The sequence below is a fragment of the Dipodomys spectabilis genome, unplaced genomic scaffold, assembly GCF_019054845.1.
Source record: "Dipodomys spectabilis isolate Male_0828 unplaced genomic scaffold, ASM1905484v1 ptg000206l, whole genome shotgun sequence".
NCBI lineage: Eukaryota > Metazoa > Chordata > Mammalia > Rodentia > Heteromyidae > Dipodomys > Dipodomys spectabilis.
Genome location: NW_024870883.1, coordinates 390,314 through 401,474, shown reverse-complemented (window position 1 = coordinate 401,474; position 11,161 = coordinate 390,314). Strand labels below are relative to the sequence as shown.

The window sequence follows — 11,161 nt, the reverse complement described above, 5'->3', positions numbered from 1 at the left end:
ATTCCAATTCTCTTTATTGGAATAAATAAATATCAATATATTTGTCAAATTATCAACTAATTCTAGTAAGTTTCACTGTGTGAAATAAAAAATCAGCACATATAAATATAAAATATATAATAATATATAACATAATGAAAAGGCACGTGTTTTACATTGTTCTGTTGTAGTTAGTGTATCAAAGGCAACTCTGTTTTAAAGTATTATTGCATTATCTCTACCTCAGTGTTTGATAGAGTTAGACCTAAAGCTTTACCACTTGTAGATTTACAGCCTGGAGGTAAGAGGAAATATTATGATTAATACATTATCAATTTAAAGCCTAATATTGAGGAGAAACATATGGACTCCTCCTGCAACTATGAAAATATTTGGTTATAGAAAGGCAGCAGTGTAAGTTCCTGCCTGGTTGGATGATAGACAGGCCAGGACATTAGGTCATCATGCATATGAACAATTTTTTCACCTTCTTGGCTTTAGCTACTTTTGAAATGGTAGGTATTATAAACAATTATATTTTGATTAATTATATTTTAGTATGAAAAGTTCAGTCTGAACTGTTCCTCTCTCTATGATACCTTGTAACTAAGATTAATTTTGTTCAAGTAATATAATCTATACTCTCAGGGTAAGATATTCTGGTTGGTCTGTTCCTACAGGGAAGAAGAGTAAAGGACCAGGTAAACATTTGTGTCAGTAAGACCTCATTTGGAAAATTTCAGTTGTAGAAGTTTAGAAGTAGCTCTTACGCAAGGCTTACTTTGAATCCATTAGCTCCACAATGCTCAGTTGGATAAATAAGTACTTGAAAAAGCCATCACCTTTGGACCTATATATAAATACTTGAAAGTACGATTAAATCCCACATTAAAAAGACTTAAAATTGTCACGGATAAAAAAATTGCGTATGTGAGCAATCGACTGAACAATATAATTTTTTTCCAATATTCACAGAATTTTAGGGAAATAAGATCAATAGCATTGTTAGGCAACCAAGGATATACGCCTGTATAAAGTTTGACTCATTAACTACTTAAATTTAGAGGATACTACATGCTTCTGTAGCACATATACCCAAATTAAAATACAGAGATTAACATGGCACTTGCACAAGGATGATATGAAAATTTGTGAATATTCCATATTTTTCATTCTACAGATATAAGAAATTAAAAAAGTTATTAAAAACTTGATTACAAAATTACAAGTGTATCAATACACGTAATTCATATAATTAAAAGTTAGTTTGACATCAGTGTATTAAATCTTCACACTAGAAAAGCCTTTATGTAGCATAAACTTTACAAAACTTTTGAAATTATACAACTTTGACATTTTATCCCAAAGAAATATAATACTATAAGGACCTAGGAAAAAAAGGAATCTTAAACTGTTTCTATATGGAATGCAATCTGAAAGGACACAATAATGAACCTATATATTATAAAACAATGTAGAATTCAGAGTATACCTAGGAGAGGATAAAATAGATTATAGGCATTATACAAACATAGAATGTAGAATATTTTAAAATATACTTTTCCAGCCAAGCATCAGAAATACTTTAGTTTCTGTACTACTGATTTCAACAGGTAAGAAAATTCTTTCTGATTAAGAAATCACACACTCTGCAGAACTCATTATAGATGTATACAAAAACTCTTGAATACATTTTGACATCAAAGGCAGGCAATTCACTTGGAAGAATTCCACGGAATCCATGAATTTTTACAGTAAGATATCGCTGTTGCTGGGCGCTGGAGGCTCACGCCTATAATCCTAGCTACTCAGGAGACTGAAATCTGAGCATCACAGTTAAAAGCACGGGCAGGAGAGTCCATAAGACTCTTTTCTCAAATAAACCACTAGAAAACCAGATGTGGAGCTGTGGCTCAAGCGCTAGAGAGCTCTCCTTGAGCTGAAGAGTGCAGGGATAGAGCCCAAGCCCAGAGTTCAAGCCCCACAACTGACCAAAAAAAACCCCCACAAAACAAGATATTGATTGCTGTTATTTGTATTGTGAAAATATTTTGTATGGACACAAAGGACGGATTGGCATTTTTGAAATTTAAGAAACTTAACTGAACTATTAGAACTTAGAAGAACAATTCGTAAAGCCTTCCACAACTTCCAAGCGGTAGTGATACATATTTATCCTTTTGGCAATATCAAATGCAGTTTCTTCCAAGTTGTTCTTCAGGCCTGGATTGACATAATGGTTCAACAGGAGGAGATCCAGAATATCTTTGCTATCTCAATTCTCAGCAGCAAGGGGGACAAGAGGCCTTTAGTTTTGTCATTGGTATCTGCATCATGATGAAGTAAAAAAGAAGCCACTCTGGTATTATTCCACATATATACACTGTGCAGGGGTGTCCAGGCATCTACAGTTATTGTATGTTCCTCTTGAGCCACCAACTCACGGATAACGTCTAAGTGTCCACTGTAGGCTTCCCGGTGAAGAGGGGTATACACATTGTCATCCCTAGTATTCACATGAGTGGCCATTTTGAAGTAGTCTCCGCACTGTAGTAAGCCGATCATTTTCAGCAGCCCAAAGAAATTTGTTTGGATCCTTCTCCATTTTTTTCTTGTAATTGATACCATTCCTTACTTTTTCATCCTTTTCTTCATCTTCATCAGAATTGCCTAACCAGAGACTTTGATACCAGTGGGAATGAGGTGTCCATGTATTTCCCAGTGGGAATGAGGGGTCCATGTATTTCCCTAATAATTCACATTGGTAGAACTGGTCAGAAATATCTGGTGAATTCTTGCTTATGTTTTTAACCATGATTTATTTTCTCTTTTTCCATTTTTACTATTCAAAATTATTCTAACTAGGGTGTAGGGAATTGATGGAGAGCAGAGGAAAGATGTTACACCGTATTCAAAGGTAAAGAATGAAAATGAGGGCCAGTGGTGTCTTCATGTGCAGCTCCTTCTAGGAATGAGAAAGTATGAAATAATGCCTTCTGTATAAATGATTTGGGGAATGGCAGAGCAGAAAATGAAATGATGCAACCAAAAATATAAAAGCAAAATAAATTAGGATAATTATGGAGCAATCATATTATCTATGAGAACCATGAAGGAGAGAGGAAGAGAGATGTGCAATGACCTAGTTAGCAACAAAATCCATGCCTCTGATCAATTTATTGAGCAAGCAAAAAAAATTTTTTTAAATGATGGGAATAGAATGTATGTATTTACTTGAAATTAGTAAATACATTTTTAGTAGCCTACATAGAGAGAAACATCTTTGACCAAATTACAGATAAGAATCTAAATCCTTGATAATTCTAGTAACAGATCTGACTGAAATCAATTGAATCCCACTTTTCCTGTACAGTGAAGGAATAGGTCCAGGCTAGGAAAGCAGCTAGAGAAGTCAGGCCAATCATGCTTCCAGTGTAAGTGGAAGCATGATTCTGAACTTTTTTTTGTGTGTGTGCTGATTCTGAACTACTGCTTTGAACATTATATACTCCAAGAAGAAAAAGTGAGAATTGATAGCAAAGGACTACTAATACATTTTAACTTCTCATTAAGCACTTTCAATCATCAAAATCACATGAAGACAATAGACAGGCCTACTTATTTAGATGAAATCAAGTGTCATTAAAAACACAAGGAATTTAAGTAGTCATGCAAAGGACTTCCATTTTACTACTACATTATACATTTTTTTTCTAATGTTGGGTAACAATAAATAATGGATCTATTAGAAAGCTCCTAAGCTCATATATTCAATAATGAGTTCTCTTACATTATATCATGGTATTTTTGTGTATGGTATTAAGAAGAACTTTACATTACTAACTTGAATTTCTGACAAGACAATATCATCACTGTACATCTTGCTTTTATACTTTCAGTTTCAAATTACTATCTAAATGTGTGCATTACATAAGTATAGAGAAAAAAGTAGAAGCCACACTGATGACTCATGCCTTTAATCCTAGCTAATACGAAAGATGAAATCTGAGGATTGTGATTTGAAACCAGACTAAGAAAAAAAATCCATTAGACTCTGATTTGAAAGTAACCAGCAAAAGCTAGAAAGGGAGCTGTGGTACAAGCAGAAAAATGCTTGCCTTGAAGAAAACTAAAACAAAACAAAATAACAAATTCTGGCTCAGGGCCAGACCCTGAGTTCAAGCCATAGTATTAGCACCAAAGAAATGAATTAATTATTTAGGTAATTAATTAATTAGAAATAAATTAAGTGGTCACATGTGGAGAGGTAGGTAAAATGTAAAACCTGTAGTGACTAGATTATGTATTATTTTGTAATAAGGCAAATTATCATTTCTCCTAATCACTAATATTTTATTTAAACTTTTTTGTACAATAAATCCTGAATTTTTCATGCATGTATATGTGTGTGTACATGTGAGCACATGTGTGTTGTGTATATGTGTGCATGTGCTGTTGCAATGTTGCTTGCCAATGTGGACAGGGTGAGGCTGAAAAGAGTTAAATGTTGTAATGTTTTTATTTATCAGTGTTCTGTCATGTCATTTCATTGGAACCACCCTTGTACATTTTATTTGTCAAATAATAACATCATCATAACCAAAGCATTTACAACATTAAGTTATATAAAAGAGACTGCTTTCAGCTCTTATATGTTAGGTTAGAAGATACAGAAATAATTAGGTAGTAAGTTATTACTATATGATGACTGTCAGTACAAAATATGTACCTGGGATCTTATATGGGTTATAAATTTAAGTTACACTCATGAAGTAAGTTTGACTGACTTGACCAAACAAGTATTACTTTCTGGTTATTCCTGTGAAATCCAAGGTGAATAAACTCTTTCCGGATTTCTATTGAAAATAACTTTCTTTGTAAGATCATATCTCTTCTCACTAAGAGATAATCAATCCCATATTACGTTTGAATACCCCATCTTATTGACTGAAAATAAGTATTGTAGTTATGCTTGTTAGATATTCCTTTCATAAACAAACAAAAATCATGTGTCATCTCCAGATTGTGAATATATGTGAAGTTGTTTTGTACATGCAAAGGGAACTTCACTAATGACTGTTTTGTGGGAGTAAATATCACAACTTTAACAAATAGAGCTTTTTGAATATCTTTTCCAATAAAAATAACATCCCAGAGAGAGTCTTGCAATTTCTGAAAAGCCTTTGAATATTTAAGTATTATTTCAGTTCATTGACTATGCAGCTAAAGACATTTCTGAAATAAATATTAAGATATGAAAATGTAAGTGGGTATATAGGCATTTTATGCATCATTTTATGAAAAGCCAGTTTTTATGAAACTAAATGAAATAGAATAAAAGAATGTAAGTGAATTTGGTAAGCTAATTATTAGTATAACTCTTTTCTATTAACACAGTCCTTTGAATGTAGATGATAAAGTTAAATTATTTCCATTGTGTCTATGCACTTCAGTTAGTTTTAGAATCTTTATAGTTATAAGAGTGAATTTGTAGTATAAATAAAGGTCTTTTAAAATGATTAAGATTAATCTTGTGTTTTGTGTCCTACTCTCAACAAAATAAGTTATTAGAGTTGTTGATTTTTGCCATTCCAACTGGGGTGAAGTGGTATCTAAATGTTATTTTGATTTGCATTTCTTTTATGGCTAGGGAGGTTGAGCAGTTCTTCATGTGTCAATTGGCCATTCTTCTTTCCTCTTCAGAGAAGTTTCTCTTTAAGTCTTTAGCCCACTTACTTATTGGGCAGTTGTTTCTTTGAGGATTTGTTGTTGGGGGATTTAATTTTTTGAGTTCCAAGTATACTTAAGTTATGAGACCCTGGTTCGGTGTATGGCTAGTGAAGATCTTCTCCCAATCTGTGGGTTTTCTATTGATCTTGCTAGCTATGTCCTTTGCCATGCAGAAGCTCTGCAACTTCATGCAATCCTATTTGTTCAACCTTTCTTTGATTTGTTGTGTTCCTGGGTCTGTATTAAGAAAATTTCGGCCTGCGCCAAGGAGTCCTAGGGTTTCTCCTATTCCATCTTTTAATGTTTTCAGAGTGTCTGTTTTGACCCCAAGGTCTTTGATCCATTTGGAGTTGATTCTGGTGCAGGGTGATATATAAGGAACTAGCTTTAGTTTTCTACAAATAGTTAACCAATTTTGCCAGCACCATTTACTGAAGAGGCTGTCTTTCTTCTATTCTATTTTTTTTAGCTCCCTTATTCAAGATTACATGGCTATAGGTCTGTAGGTTCATTTCTGGGTTTTCAATTCTATTCCATTGCTCGTGAGGTCTGTTCTTGTGCCAGTACCATGATGTTTTGATTACTATGGCTTTATAGTAGAGTTTGAAATTTGGTATTGATATTCCTCCAGCAGTGTTCTTTCTGTTGAGGAACGTTTTTGCTATTCGAGGTCTTTCATTGTTCCATATGAATTTTTGGATTGCCTCTTCTGTTACCTTGAAGAATGTGGTTGGAATTTTGATAGGTATCGCATTGAAATTGTAGATAGCCTTGGGAAGAATTGCCATTTTCATGATGATGATCTTTCCAATCCAGGAGCATGGGAGTTTTTGCCATTTCCTAAGTTCTGTTTTGATATCCTTTTTCAAGTTTTTAAAGGTTTCATCGTAGAGGTCCTTCACTTCTTTGGTTAAGTTAAGTCCTAGGTATTTTATTTTTTGTGGAGCTGTTACAAATGGAGTTGCTTTCTTCATTTCAGACACACTTTTCTCATTGTTGGCATACAGAAAAGCTATTGATTTGGGGGGATAATTTTATATCCTACTACTTTGCCAAAGTTTTGAATCAGCTTGAGTAATTTGGGAGTGGAGTCTATAGGATTCTTTAAATACAAGATCATGTCATCTCCAAAAAGGGAGAGTTTTACTTCTGCTTTCCCTATTTGGATCCCCTTGATGTTTGCATCTTGTCTTATTGCTGTAGCTAGGCATTCTAATACTAGATTGAAGAGAAGTGGAGAGAATGGACATCCTTGTCTTGTTCCTGAGTGAAGAGGAAATGGTTTATTTTTTCACCATTAAGTATAATGCTGGCTGTACGTTTGTCATGTACAGCCATTATTATATTGAAATGGAAAGACTTGGAAAAAATTATATTAAGTGAAGTAAGCCAAGCCCAAAGAAACATAGGTCCCATGGTTTCCCTTATTTGCAATATCTAGCAGATGTCTGAGTCAAGCAGAAAAGGTCAAATAACGTGATATTAGGGAAATTAACCTTAAAATATATATTCAAATGTTTTTTTTTTTCATTCATGCGATTGATTCTAACACATTTATACAATTATTTCTTTGTTGCTTTGTACATCCCTCCCCCACAGTAAAACCTGTTCTTTCACTGTATTTGATGTCGGTAAAATTTGTGGAGGGGAAGGGGAAAAACAATTCGTTCAAAAACAGGGATACAGGTGGACCCTTGCAGCAATGAGAAGTACAAGTCGTTATGTAGAAAATGAACTTTACAACTTTGGGAGGGACGGGAAGGGTTTGGTGAGGGGTGCATGGGGAGGATGGGAAGGAATGGGTAGGGGAAACAAAGGAGGAGGCTACAATGCTTGATAAGAAATGTGCTCATTATCTTGCCCATGTTATTGTAACCCCTCTGTACAGTATTAATAAAAAAATTAAACAAAAAAAGCTAAAAAATGAAAATAAGTTATTTTCAAGTGTTATTAGTTTTTCATTATCATGATCATTATTATAAGGAATTAAAAATGCAGTAGTGTTGATGTCTTTTTAAAACAATTGTGTTTACAAGTTGGAGGGTCTTTAATTCATGCTTAGGTCTTGGTATATATGAATTTTTAATTTTTTAAAAAATAATTTTTATTGTAAAGAGGAGTTTTATTGTACAGAGGGGTTTCAGTTAAATCACGTATTAAGTACATATCTTTTTGGAGAGTGTCACCCCTTCCCTATGATTTTTAACCTCTCTTTCCTTACATTAATCACAGGTCAGACTGCATTTTTAGGTATATGAACGGTAAAATATTTATCTGGTCTCAAAGGTGATTTTTATATCAGTCTTTCCTTTAAACATTTTAAAGTAGTACATTTCTCTCAAAATGTTGGGTATAAAATGCAATCAGAATACTTCCAATGGTAAACAACTTTGTTGAGCCAAAATGTGGAAATTATTGGTCCATAAGGCCTGCAGTCTGTTTCCATCAGTAATTGGGCAGGTCATTCTTTCAGTATGACTGTTTTAAACAGAGATGGGGTCCCAAGGCAGTGCAGTGTTGTGTCATGGGATAGAATATGATTTCTACTATTTTGAGCTAGAATTCAAGAATGTTATACTTTAGCAGTTCCTTTCACCAGGGAGGTATAAATTTATTACGGACTGGGAGTTTCATATTACAGTTACCTATTTTCTTTTTTTAATCTATTTTTCTTTTTTCTTTTTTTTTGGTCTGTCGTGGCGCTTGAACTCTGAGCTTGGGCACTGTCCCTGCACTCTTCCACTCAAGGCAAGCACTCTACTGCTTGAGCCACAGTGCCACTTCCGATTTACTAGAGGTTTATCAGAGATAAGAGTCTCACGAACTTGACTGCCTGAGCTGGCTTTGAACTGGGATCTTCAGACCTAAGCCTCCTGAGTAGGTAGGATTACAGGCAGGAGCCACCGGCCTCCAGTTTAGTTACCTACTTTCTAACAAAGATAAAGTGAAATATTATTAGAGTGTGCACAATAATTTTGGGAAATTTTCCTAGAATTAGTAGACTAAGTACTGGTATTTTAGTCATAAAATAGAATGAGGTTATTTGATATGGTGGGAATGGGCCACAGCCTAACACTTACAATGTGTGCAATGTTGTAGTAGTAATTCTAACTCTGAAGACTTCATTATCATCGTCTGAAAAATAAAAATAGAAGCAGTTTCACTTTATGGATTATTGGGCAGAGAAAATTAGATACCACAAGTATAGTACTTGGAAAAATAATCAGCATTTATACTTTCTACCTGATATTTTATCATGTGATGAATTCAAACATTTTTACTGTGATTTTTATATTGTGTCTACTTAGGATATGCAATGTGATGTATTGATATTTATTGAGTTGTTCACTTTTCTGTCATTATGAGGAAAATACCTGCAAAGAAAATTTCTGAGGAGGAAACCATTATATTGGCTCATGGTGTAAGAGAACGTAGCTTAAGATCAGATGTCTCTATTGTGTTTAATTATATTTATATTAAATAGTTGTATGAGGGAATTTCAATTCAACAAATCAGTTTATAAGTACAATGGATTTTTCATAACTTTCACATACCCTTCCAAATCTGACCCCACATTTATTATTTCTAGTTGCATACTATCTGTATTGAATATTATGCTTTCACACTCTTCCTCCATAACTCTCTTTATTCCTTCCCTTTGTCTTCCCCACACATCTTCCAAGTGACAGTTTTGTGATATTTATTTCGTTGGATTAAAAGGTCAATTTTATAAGAAATTTCATCGTTTAAATACTCTTCTGCAAATAGCATGCTTTTGTTAATACTGTTGTGTAAACTTGCATAAAGTTCCATCTTCCAAATACGCGACAGAACATGGGTCCTTTGTGTGTTTGGTTCTGATTTTATTTACTTAACATATTTTTAGATCTATCCATTTCTTTGCAAATGATGTAACAATCTTCATAATGGATGGGTGCAATACAATTATGTATATGTGCACAATTTCTCCAACCATCCCTCCATCAAAGGGCATCTGGGATTTTTCCATAACTTGGTTACGGTGAATAGTGCAGCAGTGAACATGTTTGTGAAAGTGATTTTACTGTATCCTTCTGGAAGAACTCATCACTCTCTTTCTGGGAGCAATGCTCCAGCCAATTTTCCCGAATAAGCACATCTCTCCCTTTATCTCCATCACAACGTTTTGCAAGTCCTTAAAAACACACTACCTACTACAAGTCTCAATAGACTAAAACCACACTGTGTCCATATTCTTTCAATACATTTTTCATAATTGTACAAATAATTTAGATAGAACCTTCTATCTAGTTTCCTAATGTGGGAATGAGGGACATGACAATAGAGTAAAATAAGAAATATGCAATGTATTTAGCTATTATCATATTTAAAATCATTTTCAGCTCTAACTCATAGCATCACTTATTATTATTTTAAACTTTATTTGATTACTTCATCTATGCCCTGTATTATAACTGGTGATTTAAATACCAAGGCAAAAAAGTGTGATTTGATTTTTGACATTCATGTATGAGGATGCACAATATGGGCAAATGAATCGATTGGAATTAATAGCCATTATCCATTTTGTTAAACATTGTTTCCCCAAACTGATTCTCGGAATTCATATTCCATTTAACAACAAGAAACATGTGATAATTCCCTTTGTTTTGCTCCTCAATAACTTTTGTTTCCATTTAACTATATAACAATGAATGATTTCATAAATCTACTATAGATACAAAAAATATGTTAAAATGTTTCTATCCGTATGCATTGATATACACATACACACATATATATTATACAGGTTATAATGAAAATTTATAACTTCTGTAACTGTACAATTTACTAAATTATTAAAAATATAGATGGCTCATGCATGGAATCCTGCTTACTCGGGATGCTGAGCTCTGACGATCATGGTTTGAAGCCATCCTGGGCAGGAAAATCCATGAGCCTCTCATCTCCAAACAACCAACAGAAAATCAGAATTGGAACTGTGGCTCAAAGTAGTAGAGTGATAGCCTTGAGAGAAAAAGCTAAGGAACATCACCCAGCCTCTTAGTTCAAGAAATACAATCTACCCAAAAATATCTATTTAATTTACACCTGTGTAAGTAGAGTATCTCTATCACGCAAATGCACATCCACGCTCATTTGCAAGGTAACTCTGTTATGTCTGGAGTACCACATAACATTATCACTTAAGTAGAAAGCATTGCAACATGGGTTTACTCTATCTCATGGATTTTTCTCCACTGAAATACTCAAATGTTACAATTATTCCAATTATTTAATACCCATAATATTAGAGTTTGAATTGAGTGTCTTGTGTCTCCTAAATGGGTGTTCTTACCACTTTGTCATGCCCCTAGCCATAAGTTATCCTGATTAATTTTCAGATAGAATCTAGCTTCCTACTTGTGAATGATGGTGGCCTCAGTCCACTTGATGTTATTATTCCTAGAAT

At 33.8% G+C, this 11,161-nt stretch overlaps 1 pseudogene; it reads left to right on the top strand.

The window, feature by feature from the left end:
- Positions 1-1,053: 1,053 nt before the first annotated feature.
- On the top strand, positions 1,054-1,149 carry LOC122122189 (annotated as a pseudogene).
- The last annotated feature ends 10,012 nt before the right edge of the window (positions 1,150-11,161 follow it).